The sequence below is a fragment of the Eptesicus fuscus genome, chromosome 16 (assembly GCF_027574615.1).
Source record: "Eptesicus fuscus isolate TK198812 chromosome 16, DD_ASM_mEF_20220401, whole genome shotgun sequence".
NCBI classification, from domain to species: Eukaryota; Metazoa; Chordata; class Mammalia; order Chiroptera; family Vespertilionidae; genus Eptesicus; species Eptesicus fuscus.
The window spans coordinates 5,422,425-5,447,756 of record NC_072488.1 but is presented as its reverse complement, the minus strand read 5'-3'; positions in this window follow the sequence as shown (position 1 = coordinate 5,447,756).

The window sequence follows — 25,332 nt, the reverse complement described above, 5'->3', positions numbered from 1 at the left end:
TTTTTGCCACTAACTGGTTGATGATTTAAACCAGTCATTACCACTCTGGGTATCAGTTTTCCTCTTGTTAAATGAGAGTATTTGGAGAATATGTTTCCCACATCTCATCTAGCTTTGATAATGTTCCTTGCTCATGTTCCCGAAGTGAAAAGCCCATAATAGCTTCCAAATTAAGAGAAAATCTGTTCTCCAAGGCTCTCCTAGAAGCCAAATTCTGAGGACTTTCCAATCACTGAATTAAGCACATTTCCCCAAGCAAGTTTTTTAGGTTTCATTTCTGTCTGGGGCTCAGCTGGGTTGGAAAGAGCTAAGCTGCCAGGTGTCAGAGTAGTTATTAAAGTAAGAAATTGAAAACATAAGTAAAAATCAAGTCTTTAATCACTCACTGTGATAGTATAAGCAAAAGACTAAACTGAATAAAGTGCCAGCTTTCCTCTGTTCCATGTTTGACCCATGGGCTGGCATACCAGGTGGGTAAGCATAGATGTGAAAGTCATCTCTGACTGCCAAGGGACCCCAAACACGAGGCTCCTGCAATTTTGTGGACTTGGTGGCTGGGGTAGAGTGATAGGGGAGGACGAAGCATGGGAAAATACTCAGTACTGAATCAGAGTAGAGAAAAATGCCTTTAATGTCCCCCTCAGCCTGCCATAAGGAGGCTGCAGAGGAGATGCCTGAGAAAGGCCCCAGCTGAACATCCCTCATTGAGATCTGGGAATGAAGGCACCTGTCCTAAGAATGCAACTATGAGTAAAAACATGACTAGACGAAGGAGCCGAGTCTTTGACCGCAACTCCCCTTGGGGACTGCACCAAGTCCGGTATAGGAAGAGAAGATTTCCCCCAGGAATTCGTACCGGTAACATTTTTGTAATTATCTATGATCAGGTCTGAAATAAAACGCACATAAGATTTTTTGCTAGGAACTGGACTCAATTTCCCTTAGATGTCCTCAATTTTCTAGCAGGTATATTGACTGACCTTTTATAAGTGTATTCTGATTTTAATTTTTAAAATGCCTTCTCTGGTTTCTTTAAAGTCTTAGATACTTGCTTTTATTCATGGCTTCTGTAGTTCTAATTTTCTATCAGAAAGCAGATGAGAGCGTGTACCATATAAAAAAAAATCTTTGATTTTTATCCTTTATTCTGTCAATATGGTATTTCACATTTATTGATTTTCATATGTTGAATCATCCTTGCATCCCAGGGATAAGTCCTAGTAAGTCATGGTGTATGACCCTTTTAATGTGCTTTTGGATTTGGTTTGCTAGTATTTTGTTGAGGATTCTTACTTCCAATATCAGGAATACTAGCCTGTAGATTCCTGTGGTGTTATTATGTGGCTTTGATATTATGACTAATGCGTGCATATATATTAGTATTAGAAATATTGATATTATTATGGTATTAAACCTTCCCATCCAGGAATAATAGTGTATGCCATTCCATTTGCTTCGATCTTATTTTATGTCCTCTTTATAAATTATAACTTTATTCTGTACATTTTTGTTAAAATTTGACTTAGTTATATTTTAGAGACTTGTCATCAATGTAAAAATATTCAAAAATGTATTTGGAAATACTTCCTCCTCTTCAATTTTTGGAAAAGTTTGAAAGGGATTGGCATTTTATTATCTAATATGCAAAGTGTCCCCGCGGGAGTTCAACTGGGAGTTCGATTGCTCACTATGACATGCGATGACCACCAGGGGGCAGTGCGGAATGAAGAAAGGCCCCAGCCAGCAGCTAGAAGCTGGGGAAGGGAGGCACCGATTGGCCCTGATTGCCGACCAGGCCTAGCGACTCTACCCATGCACAAATTTCATGCACCAGGCATCTAGTTTTTTAAATATTTGATAGAATTCACCAGTGAAGACTTCTGGTCATGTGCTTTTCTTTGTGGAGAGTTTTTTGTAATTCTTTCAACCTTCATACTGGATGTATGTCTGTTCAAACTTTATGGTTCTTAATAATTTAATCTTGATAGGTTGTGTGTTTCTAGAAATGTATTCATTTCTTATAGATTATCCAGTTTGTTGACATATACTTCTCCATAGTGATCTCTTGTGATTCTTTTTATTTCTGTGGGATCAGTTGTAATATCTCTTCTTTTATTTTTGATTTTATTTATATGTCTTCTCTATTTTTCTACTCAACAGATGTAGAAAGAAGTATTTGTCAAAATTTAGCACTCTTTCAGGATAATAACTAGGTGGAAGAAAATTAGTAACAGATTTCCAGTGCAGACGTCTCCTTTGTGCTACAGATTTGGAAACTCACTTGCTCCTGTGCTTCTGTATCTAGATGTCCCACAGGCACTTCAAACTCAACATGCCTAAAATCAAATTCATCTTCATCTTTCTTCCTAATCTTCTTAGCTCCCCAACCAGTAGCAGAATATTTCCTTTTTGTAGGTGTTTCTCTCTTTTCTGCATCCAGCGTGAAAAGAGAGCAGGTTCCAGTTCCTGAGTAGAGGAGCTGGGGATTGAGAAATAAAAGAAAGAGACAAGACACAAAGATAGAAGGAAAAAGCTGGGACTGGGTGGGATCACCTTCCTCTCTGATGGAGGGACAATGACCCAAAGCCAATCCAGGGAGTTTATTTTATACCCCCACATACCAGGAAGTTTCACCAAAAGTCAAGACAAAGGAGATTATTTGCATTCTTGAGTAGGCCCGAGCATTCCTGGTGCTTGACTGGATTTACACATCAAAGACCCACTACCTGACACCTGGGCAAAGGTAAGAGTCAGTGCTGATAACACATCTGCCTTTTTGGTAAATGTGTATCCAAGACAGGGCTTTGCCTGTCGCCTTGGATTTAGCTGACAATAATTAAAGAAATGCCCATATGCCTTCCCAGGCGCTGTCTACACTTTTTTTATAACTTCTTTTACTTACAGAGTGCTCACTAATGCGTGCATATATATTAGTATTAGAAATATTGATACTATTATGGTATTAAACCTTCCCATCCAGGAATAATAGTGTATGCCATTCCATTTGCTTCAATCTTATTTTATGTCCTCTTTATAAATTATAACTTTAATCTTATAGGTTCTGTACATTTTTGTTAAAATTTGACTTAGTTATATTTTAGAGACTTGTCATCAATGTAAAAATATTTCTTTTCTTTCTATCAAAACTATAGAATTTTGACATTCATATCATAACCTAAATGGCATCTCCTTCCTCAGCCTTCCATGCTTAATAATCAAAACTATAGAATTTTGACATTCATATCATAACCTAAATGGCATCTCCTTCCTCAGCCTTCCATGCTTATCCCATAGTGAGGAGTGCCTCCCCCTTACCCAGTCTCTTGTTCTCTCTTAATCCCTATTTTACAACCTGGCTTTATTTTCATCACATCATTCATTATCCAATATTTCATTGATTTTTAAAATAGTTTAAAACTGATTTCCCTTCAATTAAAATATAAGCTCCATGGAATCTTCTATTTGCTGCTGTATTTCTAGCATACAAAATAATGCCTGGCATAAAATAACTATCCAAAAGTATTTGTTGAATGAAAAATGAATAGATTTCTACATACTTGTTATATATGACATCATTTTATATAACTTTATTATCATTAAGTAGCATTCTTTTTCTTATGTTTGACTAGATTGTTTTGTTTTGTTCTAGGTATATAATTATAGCATCAGAAAATCCCTTTTTCTCTCACAATGTTTTATACTTACTGTTTAGTTTAATTTTCCTCTCTGGCTCTATTAGATAGAAACATCAAAACTATGTGTGTAAGTGGTTTTGCAGGATATCCCTGTGTTATTTTAGATTTTATGAAAGGAGTTTTATTATTTCACTATGTCAATGATCACTGATAATGTTTGCAAATTGTTGGCCTTTGAACTAACTTACTTAGCATTTTTATTAGAAGAAGGCTGCTATATTTATCAAGTGATTTTTTAATATCTTGACATAATTTTATGCTTATTCTCATTTTTATGTAGGGTATTATGTTCATAGATATTTCTGATGGTAAATCACGATTGCATTCCTGAAATAAAATTATCTTAGTTTGATATGTTATGCTTTGATATACTGTTGGATTTAATTTTAAAATATTTTATTTATAATGGTTGTGTCTATATTACTAAGTTAAACTGAACTATAGGTGTTTTTTTTTTTCTTTACTATATTAGGTTTTGATAGTAAAGTTATACTATCATCACAAAATGAATTGAGGAGTTCTTCTTTTTTTCTTTTCTGTGACTTGGGATAGAATAATATTAAAATTATATGGTGTGTTTTTTTAAGTTGAAGTAGAAATCAACTCTAAAATGTACAGTTTTATATAATACTAGAGGCCCAGTGCACGAAAATCATGCACTCAAGTCGGGGAGAGAGGTCCCTCAGCCTGGCCTGTGCCCTCTTGTAGTCCGGGAGCCTTTGGGGGATGTCCGACTGATGGACATTCTTAGCACTGCCTCGGAGGCGGGAGAGGCTCCCACCACCGCTGCTGCGCTTGCCAGCCGTCAGCCCGGCTTCTGGCTGAGTGGCGCTCCCCCTGTGGGAGTGCACTGACCACCAGAGGGCAGCTCCTGCATTGAGTGTCTGCCCCCTGGTGGTCAGTGCGTATCATAGCAACCAGTTGTTCTGCCGTTTGATCGATTTGCATATTAGCCTTTTATTATATAGAATCTGTGTTTACTGTCCAAGTACCTACCATGGAGTTTTTATAATTCTTAAATATCATTGATTGTAAGAAGGCCATTATTTCATACTAGAGTCCCAGTGCATGAATTCATGCATGGGTGGGGTCCCTCAGCCTGGCTGGCAATCAGGCCGATCGGGGTTGATCAGGGCAGGCTGGCTGGGGGAAGGGACCGTGGAAGGTTGGCTGGCCGGAGGAGGTTGGCTGTGGGAGTGCACTGACCACCAGGGGGCAGCTCCGGCATTGAGTGTCTGCCCCCTGGTGGTCAGTGTGTCGTCATAGCGACTGGTCGACTGGTCCTTCGGTCAACCAGTCATAATGGTTGCTTAGGCTTTTATATATATAGATAATACCAAGAAAAGAACAAAAATTCAATTTATGTTCAGATTTCCTATCATATATGATTTTTATTTTGCAGTTATTGAAATAACATTTTTTAAAGATATAGGACTTTTTTTTCATGAGTCTTGTGAATTAAATAAAAAGAAATTGAAAAGAAATAATATGATAAAAGTTCCTTTAAACTCCTTTCACATTCAAATTTTACTGTTATGAATCTCTTTTTAAATTTAGGTTTATTTATGTTCTTATTGACTACCAGGTGTATCAGTTAATAATGCAGATTTTTTTTCAATAGATGGAGTTACACATATGTTGATATATATGCAATTTGATATGTATGCTATTTTGTTGTATTGACAACAAGCTTCAAAACTTCATATGTCAAATTTTCTGAAGGGGTTAACATCATAGATATTTTTACACTTATAAATGTTGAATTTTGTGCCAAAAAAAAGAGCATTTGGGGGAAGTTTTAATTCATTTATTTTGAAGAAAAGTGCTGTTGAAAGTTATCATATACTTTGGGAAGCTTATGGTGAACGCGCTCCATCTCAAGATACTTGTGTATGCTGGTTTGAACGTTTTGAAAGTGATGATTTTGATGTGAAAAACAAAGAATGTACAGGCCAATTTGAACCATGCTTTGATCATAAAATGACCAAAATGGGCCAGAAGACCCATGCAAAGTAATTTTGATTCATGATAACGCACCATAACACACTTCGAAACCAGTTAAAGACACATTAAAAGATCTTGCTTGGGAAGTATTAACCCACCTGCCATAATCACCAGACATTGCTCCTTCCAATTACCACTTGCTCTGATCGATGGCACATGCACTTTCTGAGCAGCACTTCAAAACATACGAAGAAGTGGAAAATTGGATCTCTGAATGGTTTGCCTCAAAGCAAGAAAAGTTCTATTGGGACGGTATCTACAAATTACCTGAAAGATGGGGGAAATGTATAGCTATAGATGGACATTACTTTGAATAAAGCACTTTTGATTGTGTTTTCTTTGATTATAAAATCCACATTATTAACCAGTACACCTGGTATATTGTTTTCTATATAAAGTTTTCTATATCCTTTCTCATTTCATATCTATTTACTTATTTTTCAGTTTCTTTGTAATTTGCTTGTCCTATATAATTCTTACTGGATGGAAATACTATGTCTGTTGCTTCTAAACTCCAAATTTCTATATCATTAATATTTCCTATTCTACTTATATAACCAGCCCCTTGAAAAATAACCTCTAATCAGTCATTTTTATTGCTCTATTATATTCTCATATAGATATCTTTTTTGAAATTTGGATTTAAGCTTAGTTTCTCACTAAGATTTTATCCCTTAATAAAAGGATTTAAGGCTTCAGCAGGCATGTCAGAAACACTTTATTTTGCTGTTATCATCCAAAATGAAATAAATGAAACTCATCTCTACTTCTCTTTCCCTTGATGACAGCCAGCATCCTCTTGCTTTGTCTGTCTTTTCATCTAACCTGGCCTCTGACTGAGTAAAAAGAAAAAAGAAACAGCAACTACAAAAACCTGTGAACTTGCCTGAAGAAGAGATTGAGGCCTCGATGAACAAGGGAGGCAGAATATTCTCTGTAGAGATTGGATAGATGGAAACTTTTCCTGAGCATTGTGGTTTTTAAAGGAACAGCCTGTCATTGGATAGCCAGAGGCACTTTAGGAAGACTCACCCAAGAGGTACCGAACAGCTGGTGGACTTAGTGTCGTGTGAAGATGAAAGATCATTGAGGACTCATGCTCTCTACCCTAAATTGAATAGGACCCAGGCTATTTTAAACAGTCTGAATTAGCAGCACATGTTACTGACCATCCTTCAGGAACCACTGATGAATCCTGTCTATTAAGGAAGGTAGGGCAATGGTTTTATTTTGCTTCTGAATATGATCCATAGCAGAATGGATCAAGAGACTATTTGGGGGAAAGATGAACATTGCATTACAGCCAACAGTTGTGGGTTCTAGTCCTGATTCTGCCACATATTCACGGCGTGTCCTTCACAATGTCTCCTCTTCAATTGGCTTCATTCTTCCCAAATAAGTGAAGAAACACGTGGGCTCCAGACTCTGCAGTGAATTAAGAACTTGTGGTAGAAAAAGGCACCAGCAAAATTGCATTGGATTCATTCTTACTATTCAATTCCAGAAGTAAATGTATTTGGCTAGTTCGTGAGGAAACAATATGAGTAATTCAGCCATATTCTTGAAGTTGATGTTTCTGATATTAGAGATTTTCATGACCGACCTCTCCAATGTCACACTGCAGGTTGCTGCCAAAGCAGAAATCTTATTTCACTGCTCATTCATCTACCAGGTTGCCTGCCCAGGAATGCCAAGGTGATTTACTGGATCTCATGAAATCCACAATAGATGAGGACTAGCTTGAACAAAGCACATAGATGAACAAATAAATTTTCTTCAGTTTCTTTGGCTCTTAACTTTTTTCTTCCCTTAGTTTTGCTCTGTACCTTTGGTTGAACTCCATGGTCTCAACTTAAACCCATCTGCAATCAAAGTTCAGTTTCTAGAAACACCAATGATGAATCATTGATATGACTGACCACAGATCCAGTAACAAGTCCAAATGTTTGCTTCCTGATTCTTACCCAGCCTGCACCCTGGAAACTGCTGGTGCAAAATGTGTGCTATCCCCTATGGAAGAAGGATAGAGAGAGCTCCATCTCATCAGTATACAGGAGTTATGAGCTCATGGGGGTCAGATTCCCTGGGCAATAAGTTTTTCAAGTTGTCAATTTTATTTCTCCCTCAAAGACAGCAAATCAGCAGGAACAAGGGAAAACCAGGTTATGTCCTCCCTATAAAAGAACACAGACATAAATGGAAACCAAAGTTTAAAGAAACAGGACTAAGTCATTTTTTCAAAGTTCTGGAGCTGCATTTATATTTGATAAAAATAACACAGTCCCCACCCCCTGACTTAAAACAGCAAATCAAAAATATGGAACAGAGAATTGTCAATAACAGTGAAAAGAGGGAAATATCTAAGGAGAAACTTAGATGAACGAAATGATGAAAGTTGGAACTAAATGAGAATGGTAAGTGTGGGTATCAATGAGGATAATAGTCAACTCCTTAGTAATCCATAAAGCAAATTTATCCTTTTAGTCATGTGTTTATTACATGCCTAATGTGAACCAGGCCTTTTTCTAATTCTATGTACAAAAGTCGGTTAATAAGAGAGACAAAATCTTCACTCTTGACCTACTGGTGGGTGGAGCACTGGTATTAAATCCATAACCAAAAAAAAAAAAATCAACAATATAATGTTTAATAGTGAAAAGTGGAGTGATAGGGCTAAAATCAAAACCATGGATAGCACCAAATGCTGATGAGGAAGTTGGGCGGCAGGCACAGTCCCTAGGTTGAGAGTGATTTCCAAAGCACAGGAGAGCACAGCTCTGCTTGGAAGGGGGTAGGCTTCACACAGAGAGCTGTGAGCTTTAAAGTAGCTCAAAGCAACCCACCTTGAAGAAAGACATCTGAGGCCTGAATGATGAGGGTCACTGAATTCCTAGAGTAGATCCTTGAAGAGCTATAGACAGTAGTGGGGTCTCCAGTTAGTTCTCTAAGATATAGAGTGACTTTTTAAAATGTAAATTTGTCCCAGCACACCTTCAATAGCATACTTCAATGTCATGCAGTGGTTCAAAGGAAAGTGACAAACTCTAACAAATACACCACCAACTTTCCTGCCTGGTCCAGGCCCTACCTCTCTCTCCCCCTTCATCTGGCACCTGGCTTCCCCAGCACCCTGCCTCTAGTCTGTCTGTCTTTTTTTATTTTTTTTAATATAATTTAAAAAAATTAAATTGATTTCAGAGAGGAAGAGAGAGGGAGAGAGAGAGAAAAAACATCAATGATGAGAGAGAGAATAATTGATTGGCTGCCTCATGCATACCCCCTACTAGGGATTGAGCCAGCAACCTGGGCATGTGCCCTTAACCAGAATCGAACCCAGGGCCCTTCAGTTCAAAAGCTGACGCTCTATTTACTGAGCTAAACTGGCTAGGGCTCTAGTCTGTCTAGCTTATCACTTTTTATTGATGGCATTATTCTAAGAAGACATGATATGGGATAAAACAAATATTTGTTTTCATGACACATACTCTCATGGTGGAAACAGACAATAAACAGCTGAATATTTGCAATATCAGAAAGTGTGAAATCCAGATATTAAATTAAACAGTAAATTCATTATTCAAACCAAAAGAGGCAGCCCCTAGGAACTGGAACACATTCAGAAGATGGTCATAGAAGACACTTTACTTGAAATAATAGCTTTAAGGAGCCTTTAAAAGATCTGAGAAGGTTGATCTTGCAAAAGAAGTAAGAAATGGTAACAAATATTTGGGCAGTCATCATTTGGAAGAAGTAGAACGTGGCAAACCCAACGAGCAGATTTCAGATTATGGGTTGCAAATTGCAGGGGAACAAAGTTTGGCTCACTATTTAGGACAACATAATGATTACAGCTGTTATAATATATAATGCCTTGTCATGGTAATGGCAGGACTTCTTAGTCATAAATGAAATCAACATTTTGGGGGGAAATTGTACAGGAGCTCACATGTCTTTTGGACATTGTCCTAGTTAATGCATCATACATATTTCCATAAGATTGTCCTTTCATCAGGTAACTCCACATCTTGTCACATAAGAAAAAAATCATGAAGCCCAGCCAGCGTGGCTCAGTGATTGAACGTCGGAACCAGGAGGTCACGTTTTGATTCCTGGTCAGGGGCACATGCCCAGGTTGCTGGCTGGATTCCCAGTATGGGGCATGCAAGAGGCTGCCAATCAATGATTCTCTCTCATCATTGATGTTTCTATCTCCCTGTCCCTTCCTCTCTGAAATCGATAAAAATATTTTTAAAAAATTATGAAGATGATGAGGAGAGAAAGATTTTGATATGTTATGTCCATAATTATGTACAACTATATCAGTGCAAGTGTTATTCTAGAAGTGTTGTTCATACAGCCAGGGTTTATGGAGATATGTATATTAATTTTAGAATCAACAGAGAGGCAAATATGTATTTCTCTGTTTTAAATTGAATGAAGGTAAAAATTCTACCAATAAATAAATTTATTTATTCCCTATGAAAGTGGTATAAAACTATTCAGATTTCCTCCAATAATTTAATGATTTAGGGTTTACTAAGCATTTTCCTTTATTTTTAACTGCAAGTGTCAAGGGAAAGCTTGTTTTGAATAATAAAACTAGTTTATACCATCCACAAAAATAAACTCAAAATGGATAAAGAACTTCAACATAAGATGGGAAACCATAAAAATATTAGAGGAATCCACAGGCAGCAAAATCTCAGACATATGCCGAAGCAATTTCTTCACCAATACAGCTTCTAGGGCAATGGAAACTAAAGAGAAAATAAACAAATGGGACTACATCAAAATAAAAAGCTTTTGTACAGCAAAAGAAGCCATCAACAAAACAAGAAAGCCCACTGCATGTTATCACGAATAAGGGTTTAATCTCCAACATTTACAGGGAACTCATACAACTTAACAAAAGGAAGATAAACAACCCAATCAAAAAATGGGCAATGGTCCTAAATAGATACTTTTCAAAAGAAGACATAAGGAAGGCCAAGAGACATATGAAAACATGCTCAAAGTCACAAATTATCCAAGAGATGCAAATCAAAATGACAACTCAGTACCATCTCACACCTGTCAGAATGGCTATCATCAACACATCAACAAATGTCAAGTGCTGGCGAGGATGTGGAGAAGAAGAAACCCTCATGCACTGCTGGTGGGAATGCAGACTGGTGCAGCCACTGTGGAGAACAGTATGGAATTTCCTCAAAAAACTAAAAATGGAATTCCCATTTGACCCAGTGATCCCACTTCTCAGAATATATCCCAAGAAACTAGAAACAGCAATCATAAAGGACATATGCACCCCTATGTTCATAGCAGCACAATTTACAATAGCTAAGACTTGGAAACAGCCTAAGTGCCCATCAGCAGATGAGTGGATTAAAAGACTGTGGTACATCTACATAATGGAATACTACACTGCCGTAAAAAAGGAGTTCTTACCATTTGTAACAACATGGATGGAACTGGAGAGTATTATGCTAAGCGAAATAAGCCAGTGAGAGAAAGATAAATATCACATGATCTCATGCATTTGTGGAATATAATGAACAACATAAACTGATGAACAAAAACAGATCTAGAGACAGAGAAGCATCGATCAGACCATCAAACCTCAGAGGGAAGGTAGGGGAGGGTGGGGGTAAGGAGAAGAGATCAACCAAAGGACTTGTAAGCATGCATATAAGCCTAACCAATAGACACAGACACTAGGTAGGTGAGGGCATGAGTGAGGGGGGTGGCCATGGTGGGATAAGGACACATATGTAATACCTTAATAAAGAAAAAAAGAAAAAAAGTCTGCTTTTTGACATAAGTGTAATTCCATCTTTCTAGCCCCCCCAAAACAAACTCATAAAAATACTCTATGGGGTAATAGAGCATTCAGATTATTGTATTCAGAACTATTCATTCATGAAACTGAAAAACAAAACAAACAACTTTCAGCGTTCTTTCTTCTCCATCTTCTCATTTATACTAAGTGAATGTAAGTAGAGGGTCAAGAGGTGGAGCCTTGTTTCCTGGCTTCCTGGCCAGTGTTTTGCCTGTTGTACCTGACCAAGAATCTCAAGGCAGCTAAATGAAAGGTTGCAGAGTTCAGAGGGCAAGAGCACCAATGATTTCACTTTTATTAAGAGTAAAGAATAATGTAAATGAACAAACAAAACCTAAACAGACCCATGGATACAGACTGATGGTTGCCAGAGGGAATGGGGGTTGAGGGACTGGATGGAAAAAATTAAAACATTGAAAAGTTTAGATGGGGCATTACAGATAGTCATGGGAACATAAAGTTTAGCATAGGGAATATAGTCAGTAATACTATATAATAAAGAGATAATATGCAAATTAACCCTTGTGCCCTCACAAGATGGCTGCCTATGACCAGGCCAGCAGGGGGGTTAGTGAGGGATGACCAAACAACTGAACAAGCAGGCTGCGTGGGGTGACCAGGCCAGCATGGGGGGTAGTTAGGGGCAACCAGGCCAGTGGGGTAGGGCAGTTGGGGGTGACCAGGCAGGCAGGCAGGTGAGAGATTAGGAGCCAGCGGTCCAGGATTGTGAGAGGGATGTCCGACTGCCAGTTTAAACCGGCAGTTGGACGTCCCCCACGGGGTCCCAAATGGGAGAGGGTGCAGGCTGGGCTGAAGGACCCCACCCCCCTGTGCACAAATTTTGTGCACCAGGCCTCTAGTATTGTAATAACTCAAGTTTCTATTTTGAATTCAATTTTATAAGTGCTGAAAATTTGAAAAGCTGTAGAAACACTTAGTCCCACATGCCTCTTTTGTCCCCTTGGTGGTTTAAGAATGAGGAAACTAGTCTAGAAGGAAAAATGACCGCTCAGTGTGACCAGTCATTTAATATCAGAGCTTGACCTAGACCTGGGTTCTCTCTAGATAAAATTCTTAGAAGACAGATGAAGTGTTTTCATTAAAAGAACTCTAAGTCCATGTTGATCTTTATGCCACAAACTTTCACCTGTCACTTTGAACCATGCTATTTTCTTCCACTGAAAAAAAGTTCCCATTTTGCAAAGTAAATAATTTCTTAACTGAGCAAAGAAAACCTCCCGTGATTTGAATCATGCTGCATGATAGTACACACTATCGGTTTGGTTTCCATCAAAGGCGTTTTCTTTTCCAACTATAAACTCCCTTTTTCTTCCAAAAATGATTTCATTGCCCAGTCCAGAAGTTCTGAAGTCAGGGTTTGCAAGAAATATGGCTCTGGGGTGTAATCTAGCCAGCAGTACATCTCCAGGAGAACTGAAGCCTACTTTGCAGCTGCTGGAAGATATACTTCTATGTGATTTACTTTCCCCCAATGAGATCAGAAGCTTCTGTTAGGGACCTGAGTTCTCCGAACATAAAACTTCAAAGGGATCAATTACTGATCCTCAGAACTGCTACCTCATTTTTGCAGTTTCAGACTGTATTTTTAGCTCATGAATACCTTTTCTTTCCTTTTTTTCTCTTCAAGTTTTGGAAGAGCAGGGTAGGGGAGGCACCACAATAAGCAATATGGAAGAATCGATCAAGAAAGGGCTGCATGTACTCTTTTCTGCCTTCAACCTCTTTCTCCCCCCAATTCCTCCTCAGTTGTCAATCGTCTTTAGGTTGTGCAATGAAATTCCACCTTACGTGTTGAAAGTAAAAAGATTGTCTTCATTTTCCTATTTATATTTGAAAACAATCCTCCTGTACATACATCCTATCTAATAAAAGAGTAATATGCAGATTGACCATCACTCCAACACACAAGATGGCTGCCCCATGTGGACACAAGATGGCCACCACAAGATGGCCAGCAGGGTAGGGCAGTTGGGAGGGACCAGGCCTGCAAGGGAGGGCAGTTGGAGGCGATCAACCCTGCAGGGAGGGCAGTTAGGGGTGACTAGGCCGGCAGAGGAGGAAAGTTGAGGGCAAACAGGATGGCAGGGGAGCAGTTAGGCATCAATCAGGCTGTCAGGGGAGTGGTTATGGGGTGATCAGGCTGGCAGGCAGAAGCGGTTAGGGGCAATCAGGAAGGCAGGCAGGCGAGCAGTTGGGAGCCAGCAGTCCTGGATTGTGAGAGGGATGTCCGACTGCCCTCGAGGGGTCCCAGATTGGAAAGGGTGCAGGCTGGGCTGAGGGACACCCCCCCCCTCCATGCACGAATTTTGTGCACCAGGCCTCTAGTTAATAATAATAATTATGAGGCTGCTCATAATTAAGAAGATTATGGCAGCACAGGTAACATTTGTGTAGCCCTTTATGTGTCAGGGGCCAGAAAAAGGCTTTTATTCATTCATTTCACAGATGTGTGATGTGTTTGGATGTGTGCCAGGCAGGGTTGAGGGTTAAAGATACAACAGTAAACAAAAAGGACCTGCCTTTTTGTGGATCTTACACTCCAGTGAGATCCTTTACATGAATGACCTCATTTATTTGCAGGAGTCCAGTCTTGTTTAGTCCTTACCTTTCACTTAGGATGCAGATTCCGCTGTCCTCATCACCATCAGCCAGGACCCTCAACTAAGTTGCTTTGGGCTCTTGCCCTTGAAATCATGATACAGCAAAGGCTGCAAAGTGAGAGAACTGCACACTAAAACCACTCTGCAAGTGGGTTATACTTGGTCCTCACACTGTTTTTTTTTTTGTTGTTGTTGTTTTTAATGGAGGTAATTTTGAATATTTATAAATCTAGAAATATTATTTAAAAATCAGAACTTGGGGCTTCTTAAAAAATAATCAAACATATTGTGACACTAGACTCACCTTCCTTCAGGATACCTGTTGGCTGATGTTGATTAGCAGCCATCTCCTTTGCATGAAATGCACACTTTCCTATTTGCCACAGACCCTTCCAATCCCTAATGTCCTCACAGCCAGACCGGGAGTAGATTCTAATTTGTTATAATGATGAGTTGTTGTCTTCTTATGGTAGAGGTCAGAGGAAAGGAAAGTAGTCTATTTATCTATACTTTTACCCAAAGTGAGAAAACAGAAGATAGGCAGCAAAGACATATTTAATAGTGCATTCAAAGTGTGAGGGATTAATCCAAGGTCATGGGGTACAGCAGGGATAAGAAGGAAATATGTTTGTGGAATTTGCATCAAGTGGGAATTCATAGACAATAAAAAAGTAAACCAGTAACTAAGATAATTTGATCTCTAGCCAGTTTTGCTCAGTGGATAGAGTGTCGGTCTGCAGATTGAAGGATCCCAGGTTTGATTCCAGTCAAGGGCACATGCCCAGGTTGCGGGCTCAACCCCCAGTAGGGGGCATGCAGGAGGCAGCTGATCAATGGTTCTTTCTCATCATTGATGTTTCTATCTCTCTCCCTCCCTCTCCCTTCCTCTCTGAACACACACATACACATACACACACACACACACACCTTAAACATGACTGTTTCTCACCATCTCCACTTCTACAAGACTAGCACAAACCACCACCACACCTCCCTGGACTATTTAATTACCCTGAGAGTCCCTTCTCTCATAGCAGCCACAATGACCTTTCAAAAGAACAAATCTTTTAATATATGTATTAAAAGAAGATAGAATAATGTAGAGTGAACAAAAGGGGAAAGGTAGAGGAAATTATATCAGAAAGAGAAGTAAGTAGGGGACAGAGAGATCAAGAAGCCACTTGCAAGGACAGAGTTGGGTCATATTCTACCCGCAGTGAGCAGATATTATGGGTCTTTAAGCAACTAGCCCTGATTTGTTCTTTGAAAGGTCATTGTGGCTGCTATGAGAGAAGGGACTCTCAGGGTAATTAAATAGTCCAGGGAGGTGTGGTGGTGGTTTGTGCTAGTCTTAGAAGTGGAGATGGTGAGAAACAGTCATGTTTAAGGTATGCTTGGAGGTAGCAGCAACAAAGCTTACTGCTGGATTGAATGTATGTGTGTGTGTGTGTGTGTGTGTGTGTGTGTGTGTGTGTGTGTGTGCGCGTGCGCGCGCACACGAGCAGGGAAGTTTTGGGCTTGAGCAACTGGATGGACGAGATGGAGAATGATAAAATGGGATTGGAGGTGGGTCTGGATGGGGCAGGAAAAGCAGATTTGGAGAACAGTGGAAACATTGTCACTGTCTCAGCCGTATTCGAAAAAAGATGATTATTATGCCTCAAAATTAGATCTTGAGTAGGCAGTGGCATATCAGAGCCTGAAACTAAAGAAAGAAGTTTGGGCTGGAGGAACTTGGTGCCTGGGATTGGAAAAGATTACCTCGGAGAGGGCATAAATAAAAAAGAGAAAACATGTGGGTAGAGAAAATATTCTTGGGTCTCCCTCCCCCCCCCTCCCCCAAATATTTAAAGTGGAAGAAGAGGAAGATGCAACAAGGTGGTTGAGAAGAAAGATGCAGTGGGAAAGAAGGAATGCCAGTCGAGGGCAGTTTTACTGAGACCCACGTAAGGATGTTTTACAGCGGAGGGATCAGTTCAGGCATGAGAAGTCAAACAGGATGACTAGAAAGTGATCATTGTCCTTGGCAGGATGTAGTTTTCAGTGAAATCATTGAGCGCTATTTCAGTGGTATGGAGGATGGAAAAGCCTAGAAGTGGGATGAGGAAGTGATATGAGGAGACAACACGGAGTATGAGTGTTAACTGTTACATTGATGGGTTTTGAATGTGTACCTGCAGTTTGGGGTTTCAGAAGCACATCAATTCACTGATGGAAGAGATCCAGGGGAGAGGTTGTCAGATTTCCAAAAGGGGGTGAGGAGGAATTGAGAATCAGGAGTGTAGGCCCACTTCTGTATGTGGCCTTGCCACTCCATAGCTGGGTGACTCTGGGTAACTTCCTTAGCCTCTCAGTATTCAATCACTGCATGCTGATTAAACGTTATCCACACGAGGCTATACCGGCTGTCGGAGGAAAGGTCACGTGGGAGAGCTTTATAAATGGAAGGACGAAGTACAAATGTAAAGGACCATTACTGTCCTTTATGAATAACACATGATTTTTCCTCTCAAATTACTTAGTGCTCTTATTGTTTAAGGTCATAAAAGAACATCCTTAAAAAATACTTTCAAATTTAACTTTCTAAATAGGTAATTGACATGAATCAGAAGTGTTATACCAGTAGAGTGCTGTAAGGTTTATTCTTCTGGAGTTAAATTTAGATTTTTCTCACTTTACTGGACACTAGGAAAAGCCTTTTCTCCATGCATATTCCGTAAGACATTTTTAATTCCTAACAAAAAAGGTCAGACTTACCAAAGGCAGCAATAGATCAAGAAAAGAAATAAATAAAAAGGTACTTTCATTTCTAGTCCACTGACCAAAGGAAAACTATTTTTAAAAAATATCTCACCTCAAGCTCTTTACTCTGCTTCTCTTCTTAAAAAAAAAAAAAAATCAAATCCAGTCTTCATCAGGATAATGGGGCCAGGAGAGCGAAGCACCTCTCTTAACGTCTGCATTTATTCACCAAATACACAGATTGCACTAAACCACACAGTGCCAATGGCATAGTTATTTTGCCCTGTGGCACAGGAGATGATATTGTTCCTGATCAAGTAGATTGACACGTCAGCCCTTGACGAGAAGGTTAAGGAGAGAGGAAACAGTATCCTATATGTAGCTACGAAGTGAATCAGTTAAACCTACTTAAGAAGAGGCAGTCTATCCTAATGAAGTGTGTAACTCCAGATTTAAATTACACTGGAGTGATCCCACAGCACTTTTATGAGACGATCATTTGTAATACTGCATATTGAATGACATGCTTAAGAGAAAAGTCATCTTTCTTTTTTATGTTATATTTATTAATGTTTAGCTAAATATTTTTTGGATATCAAATGGCAAGTATAAAATATGAGAGTACTTGTTTATCTAGGTGTTCCATTTGGATCACAGCTGGGACCTGGGAAGTCCACACAATAACACATGCACTTTATTTATAGGAGAGATCATTGGAGACTTATTTGAGCTCATTAATTCATACTTACAAGTAGTTCTTATGTGGAAAAACAACCACATTAGCATCTCTTCATTTAACCCTCCCTGTTATACTGTGAGGTAGAGTGAGGTGTGTTTACCTTATTGTGGCATTTGATGGAAATATGATAGAAATTTAGATCAAACTCTGCCTTACAGAGCATCTCTCCTTCCCTCAGACATTCAAGATTGAACCCTGTGAAAACACAGAGAATAATGGCAGAACAAAAATGAAAAAAGTACTATTACCTCATTATTAGTTGTGTCAGTGCCCACATGGACTTTCTGAGAAAAAGATGCTTGTCTCCACCTTCCCCCAGGGCATGAGTCCAAATTGTGTCGTCAATGGAATAAAGAGAGAGGAGGGAGACGGAGCTAGCCATGCTTCAAGGGGCCCCTCAAGCTTGTATGTGTGGCCACTTAGTGCACATTGAATCCGTCTACTAGCCAAAGGGGCATAAAGAGTCCCCCAGCCTTTGAGCCATTTGATGAGAAACTCCTCTCATGAGTGATGGAGGGTTTAGGCAACAGGTAGGCAGACAAGCAGTAGGAGAAAAAATAGCTTTTTCTCTTCTGTGGATGCCGTTGCTTTCCTTGTGTAGGTGAGAAAACAGAAGCTCGGCATGGTCACGTCTTTCGGAGCTTCACAGCTGCTAAGAGGCAGAGCCATAGTTTGAAGTCAGGTCTGCATGATGATAACCGACTCCAAACATCCCCACATTTCCTTGTTCCCTGTGCTGCTTCCCCAAGTTACTCTTCATTTGGCTTCCTGATGTGCAGCGATTGAGGAACGGAAAAAGAATAGGTGGTAAGGGCATCACTACAGGCATGCACAAGGCAGGTGCCCAGGAAACAGAAATGCCACCCCAGAGTCATGTGATGGCTGATAGTTACCAATGGAATTTTATTTCTTATAACTATACAAATACAGAAGAACTACACCCCTACACACACACACACACACACACACACACACACACACACACACACACACACACGTCACTACTTGGCATTCAATGTTGGGAGAAATCACTCCAAATTCCTCAGTAGCAACTAAGGTCATCCGTAGTGTTGTAACTCCAAATGATATTGATCACCAAAAATATACTGATTATCAAGAGAAATATCCCGTGTAGTTTATGTTAAAGGCAGGAAAGGTTATAGTAAGGAGATTCTATAAGCAAGACATAGCAGTCCCTCAAAAATGAATTGCTGGAAAGAAGAGGTTTATTTGGCCAGATATTGTTTTGAACTTCTGTAGTTTCTATTAGCCTTTCTATAACTCACTCTGCATATTACATATAAAATAATACATAGAATAATAAATAAACATTATTTTTGCATTATTTAACCCAGCATTGCCCAAACTTATTTGACCTTAATCATCCTCATAATGCAAGTGATGGAACTGGATATCAAGAAAATTCACTATGAAAAACAGAGTTATAATAAATTCTGAAAATACTTAACTCAGAACATGTAATTTCAAGTTTTCTCCCTGAAAATTCTTTCAGGCCCTGGCTGGATAGCTCAGTTGGTTAGAGGGTTGTCCTGATCCACCAAGGTTGTGGGTTCAATCTTTGGTCAGAGCACATACAAGAATCAACCAATGAATGCATCAATAAATGGAACAACAAATCAATATTCTTCTCTCTCCAAAATTAATCAGTTAAAAAATTAAATAAATAAATAAAAATCTTTTAAAAAGAAAACTTCTGTTACCAGAGTTGCCTCCAGGTACTTGGAGAATTCCTTACACAGATCTGTTGCGGAATACATGGAGATTTGCTTTATCATGCAACAGTATTCTAAGAGAAATTCAATCAGATTTAGCAAGAAAGGGTTGTTTGGTGTCTATGAGTTCAGGAGATCTATTCTCCCATAATCCTCTACTTAAGTAAAAGATCTCAGAAAAGTCTAGTGCCTATGCTTATAATAATCAAATCTGATCACTGATTAAAACACAATTGATTTTCTAGTCATTGACTCTGAGCCTCACTAAATTAATGTCAGGTTATTGAAAATCTGCTTCCTCAGAGAAAATACTTTCCCCTCCCCACCTCGAATATTTTTTGAATTGAGTCAAAGCAGGAAAAACCACGTTTCGCCTAAGGGCAGTTTAAGATAAGAGCTACAGCTAAGACTTCTCATGCCATTTCACCATCTATGTCAGGAGGAAAGTAGACAAAGGAAAATATTATGATACACAATGGTGTCATTACTTCAAAGGCCATATACACTGAGTGGCCAGATTATTATGATCTCTGAACGCATAATAATCTGGCCACTCAGTGTATATCCTATATAATAAAAGGCTAATATGCAAATTGTCTCCTCGACCAGGAGTTCGACCAGCAGGCAGGCCGGCCAACCGCCCATGTCCCCTCCCCCTGGCCAGGCTGGCTGGACCCCACCCATGCATGAATTCATGCACTGGGCCTCTAATATATATATATATACTGAGTGGCCAGATTACTATGCATTCAGAGATCATAATCATCTGGCCACTCAGTGTATTTTCTCATTCTTCCCCAGATAGAATAGTTACAGGGGTCAGCTTTCCTCTAGAAGGCTGTCTGTCCTCTTCTTTTTAAAATATTACATTTGCCTCAGTGCTCAGACATGGCCTTCAGACATAAGAGAGCTGAGAAGCCTGCTGTAGCAATTATCATACACACACACACACACACACAAAAGCTCAAACTGCAGTGAACATTGAGATGAAAATAGATGGACACTATTTTCTGCATTTTAAATGAATGCAGGAAATCTAATAGACCATCACAAACCAGCAATCAAAGAAAGGCACCTTTTTGTTGGATGTATTCAGTTCTCTGTGTTGTGAATAAATGCAATGAAGCATTTTAAACCGCCAAGTGACAACACAGAGAATATTTGAAATCTTTTTTTCCCTCTCTCTCTCTCTGCAGCAAATCATCAGACTATGTCCTCTTCTTCTACATTGTGTCTAACAAGCAGCATTTTTAAATTTTTATTTAAAGGCAAATGAACAGATAAATGAACGCTGTGCAGATACAATGCAGCTTGGAACTCGGGAGAAGTCCAATGGCCAGGGTCTGAGTAGCCCTTATCATTCAAACCCAAAGGGTTTTGAAATTGTAGTGCTTCTTTTATGTCTGACGGCAGAAGGTCACAGCGACTCCTCATTGTTAGCAGGTAGCAATAACCCCCTGAATACACCTGTGAAAGAACTCCCAAGCCCCTTGTGCCTGGAATTTTTAAAAATTAACCTCACCCAATGATATGCTTTTATTGATTTCTAGAGAGAGGAGAGAGAGAGATAGAGAGAGAGAGAGAGAGAGAGAGAGAGAGAGAGAGAGAAACATTGATGTGAGAGAGAAACATTGACCAGGCGCCTCCCTTATGTGCCCTGACAGGGGATTGAACCTGCAACCTAGGAATGTGCCCTGATGGAGAATGGAACCCAAACTGAGCCATACTGGCCAGAGCCTGGAATTTTTATCCTGCAAAACATTACAGCCTGGTATAGAGTTCTACCTGGGCCTCAGAGAAATAGGTATCATTGTGCAGGGGCCAGAGTTAGAGCCCATTGAAACTTACCAGTGTACTTGATGCTGCCATGCCCCATCTTGGGACTGAATTACCTTATTTTTCCATGCTCTATTTTAAACAGAATTTCTAGGACATCTCGGACACCCCCACCACCCTGCACTTCTAAAATTGTCACTGGCCTATTACCTGGGAATCCTTTGATTCTCCAAACCTGGTCCAGAGCAGGAAAAGATCTGACACACTCCGTGGTTAGATTTGATGTCCTTCCCCAGGGACTGCAATTCCGTGCCTCTGGTTTGCCCACACCCTGTTGAACTCCACCCCCTCCCAGCATGCCATTGAATTGATGCTGAGCTGTCCAAAGTTCCAATCTCCTGCAGGAAGGAAGCCAGTGCAGAGGGCAAGGGGAGGGTGGCAGAGAGAGCAGGGATGGGGTTGGGCGCTGAATAGAGAGATCCAATCCTGGTACAGGACAGTAAACACCTCGGGTACCATGTTCAAGTGGATATATGAAAAAGAGTGAAATCCTGCTACAGGCGGTGATTAAACGAAGGGAGCTCTGGGAAACTATATAGAACAGTCTCGGAGTACATGGCTTTATGGGCACACTTGGGCTATAGACTGACTTAAAATACAATGCTTAGAATTCACATAATAAATATATTCTTAAAAGACAAGGATGGGAAAACCCTCATTCTGAGAATGATGGAGGACCCAGCATTCTCATTCTCTCATGCTCTCTCTCTCTCCCTGGCACACCCACGCCTTTTCCCCTCTCTTCCCCCAGGTGCATTCTCTCATCCATTCATTCTCTCTCTCTCTCTCTCTCTCTCTCTCTCTCTCTCTCTCTCTCTCTTCTTTTTCTCTCTCTCTCTCTCCCTGGCACACCCACGCCTTTCCCTCTCTTCCCCCAGGTGCATTCTCTCATCCATTCATTCTCTCTCTCTCTTTCTCTCTCTCTCTCTCTCCCTGGCACACCCACGCCTTTCCCTCTCTCTTCCCCCAGGTGCATTCTCTCATCCATTCATTCTCTCTCTCCCTGGCACACCCACGCCTTTCTCTCTCTCTTCCCCCAGGTGCATTCTCTCCGTCTTTCTTTTTCCTAAGCTCCCAGGGTCCTTCTTGTGTCTCTGTAACTTGTTTCCGGAGCCCAAACAGCCCAGTTGGCTCGCTTCTTCCACAACTTCTTCTTCCACCTCTGTGAAAAATAAGAAATGAAAAGACAAGAATGAAATCCTGGTAAACAGTCAGTCTTTGAATAAAAGAATGATAGAGCACAGAAATTTAATACTCTTAAGGACTTGGGATAAGGAATAAATCAGTTCATTAGATTCCACATATAAGTGAAATCATATGGTATTTGTCTTTCTCTGATTGCCCCCCAATAAATTCAGTAAGAATTTTTTTTAAAGAATAAACCAAAAAATGTCTGTCTTGAGGACCTCAAAGTCTAGGTGGGATGCCATGCATACGGTTGCTGCAATACCATGGGGGAAGCTCTATTAGAAATCAAAGTTGAGTGCTATGAAAGGGCCCCAGCTTAACTCTGAGTGGAATAACCTTGGAAGACCTCACAGAGGAGGTGATCATTGGACTGGATCATAAAGCAGAGAGGTTGCTGTACATGAAGGACAAAGAAGGAGGGCTTTCCCAGCAGCTGAATCCGAATGACAAGAGCAGAAATGGGCAAGATGTGTGCAAGGAGAAGACAGAGTTTGTTCTGAAAGCAGTGATTATTCACAAAAACAAAAACATGGAAATAATGTAAGCATCTATAAATAGTAAATAGAGAATATACTATGGGATTAAAATATAATTATATGTGTTGTGTAAGTAAAATATACAACAGTTGGGAATGTGTCTGGAATGGCCAAGTGGGGACTTCTGAAAAATATACTCCTACCTGTAAGTAAATAGAAGAAAATGTTAATATCAACTTTTTTTCTAAACTCTCAAAATTAACCAAAGGCTTGCAACAATTCAGAGTGTTTTATCAAGAAAAACAGGCAGGTCTCTGCGCTTTTTGGCAATTTTACTTGCCCTAGTTCCATTCTCTTTTCTCCACCTCGGTGACAGCCTTAAAAACCAACGACCTCATGAACGCAAGAGCTGTGAGAACTAGCAACATGCCAGCAGCTGCAGGGCACAGATCCCAGGGAACTATCCATGTCCGGCCAGACTGACATCTCACACCCATTTTCAAGGCATGTCTTTATTTGCTCTGTGCAAACCGTTGTTCTCTTTAGGACATTTATTGGAAACAACCGGTGGAAATGTCACACTGCAGATACCTGAGGCAGCCATACCAATTGGGACTCACAGAAGGCTGACCAGTACACTCAAAAGGAAAAACTGGGGAAGGAGATGTCCACATGGGGCCTTGAGAATCTCTGACATATTCCTGAGGATCTACGAGTCCACATGCATGTGAAGGGCTGTGCACATGCCCAGGAAACACATGCGAAGGCCCTAAACTCTCACATCTGGCTGACCTGAGGCTTTGCAGAGGGACGTGCAGACTAAAGCAGAGCTGGAAACTGGCTGCTGGAGCCTTGAAGACATGTCCCAGCACACCCGGGGCCTCCCAGCAAGGACTGTTCCAATTATGGGTCCAAATCTCTGTCTAAGCTGAGTAAAGACTTTAGTGGGTTCACATAGCAAAGAGCAAATACTAAACAAACAGAAATAACAACAACAAACTGAAATAAAAACAACAACAATAAGAAACAATTATTGGAAGAGGTGTCCAGATTACAGAGCTGCCACATTATATCTTTTAAATGTACAACTTTAAACAAAAATGTGCATCATGGGAAATACAAATAAACAAGACTCTACGACCCATACCCAGGAAAATGGCATTCACTAGGAACTTTTCCTAAAGTAACCCAGACATTGCCTGTGATAGGCAAAGGGTTTAACTTAGCTATGACATGTATGTGCAAAAAACTAAAATATATCATGTCTGAATAACTACAGGAAAGTCTGAAATTAAAATCGATTTTATTTTATAAATGTGAAGCTCACCTGCCATCATGCTATGCTAGTTTTCAAATGGCTTCCTCTTCCCCTGCAGTCCTCTCTGGGCCTGCACCTGCCCATCACCTGCCCGTTCATCTCCCACCAGCCTTTGAGGCAGCACAGTGCAGCAGGAGCCCTGATCTTGGCTGCATTAAAGCCCCTTCACTCACTGGCACCGGGCATAGCGTGCCTCGGAGCGCTGAGTACCTTTTCCTTGTTTGTTGATCATCCTCTCTGTAGCCTATCAATTCATGGAAGAGGGACCCACACCTTTTCGCCTTTGTCACCTAGAGAGCGTCAGCATAGTGGTATGTGCATACTCCATTCTAAAACGTTGTCTATAACATGCTACATGATTGAACCTGGGCAGTGTCTTACAGAAGTTTAGATCCTGAGTCTTAACATACAGAGGCATTTTTCTTGTTAAAAATACTACAGAAAAGATGAGAAAACATGTAGAAACAGCATCAGGATTCCAGCCGTGGGATAAAGATGTTGGCTGATGACAAGGCCTTCATATGGCTCCAAACTATTTTAAGCAGATATTTTTAGGTAGCCCCATATAACTAAAACAACAATAAGAATGATGACAAATCAAATACTTACTGTCTATTTTGCTAGTGCTGAGTCCTGTTTACTTATTTTATACTAGAGGCCTGGTGCCCGAATTCATGCATAGGTGGGGTCCGGCCAGTCTACCCCGATCGGGGCCAATTGGGCCGAGCTGGCCGGTGGGAGGGGACATGGGAGGTTGGTGGGCCGGTCCTGCCCCCTGGTCGAACTCCAGTCGAACTCCTTGCAGCCTACAGGATCTTGCTGAAACTGGCTCTCCAACATCCCCTGAGGGGTCCCAGATTGCGAGAGGGCACAGGCCAGGCCAAGGGACCCCACCAGTGCACAATCCCGGCTGGGGAGTGATGCTGAAAGTTGGCCAGCTGAGGAGGGACTGCAGGAGGGCTCCAGGGCATGTCCGGTTGTCTAGTTCAGTTCAGTCCCAATTGGCCGGACCCCAGCAGCAAGCTAACTTAAGGGTCGGAGGGTCTGCCAGCTGGTGGTCAGGGCACATCATAGCAAGTGTTTGAGCAGCCTTAGCATATCATTAGCATATTACACTTTGATTGGTTGAATGGCCAACCTGTTG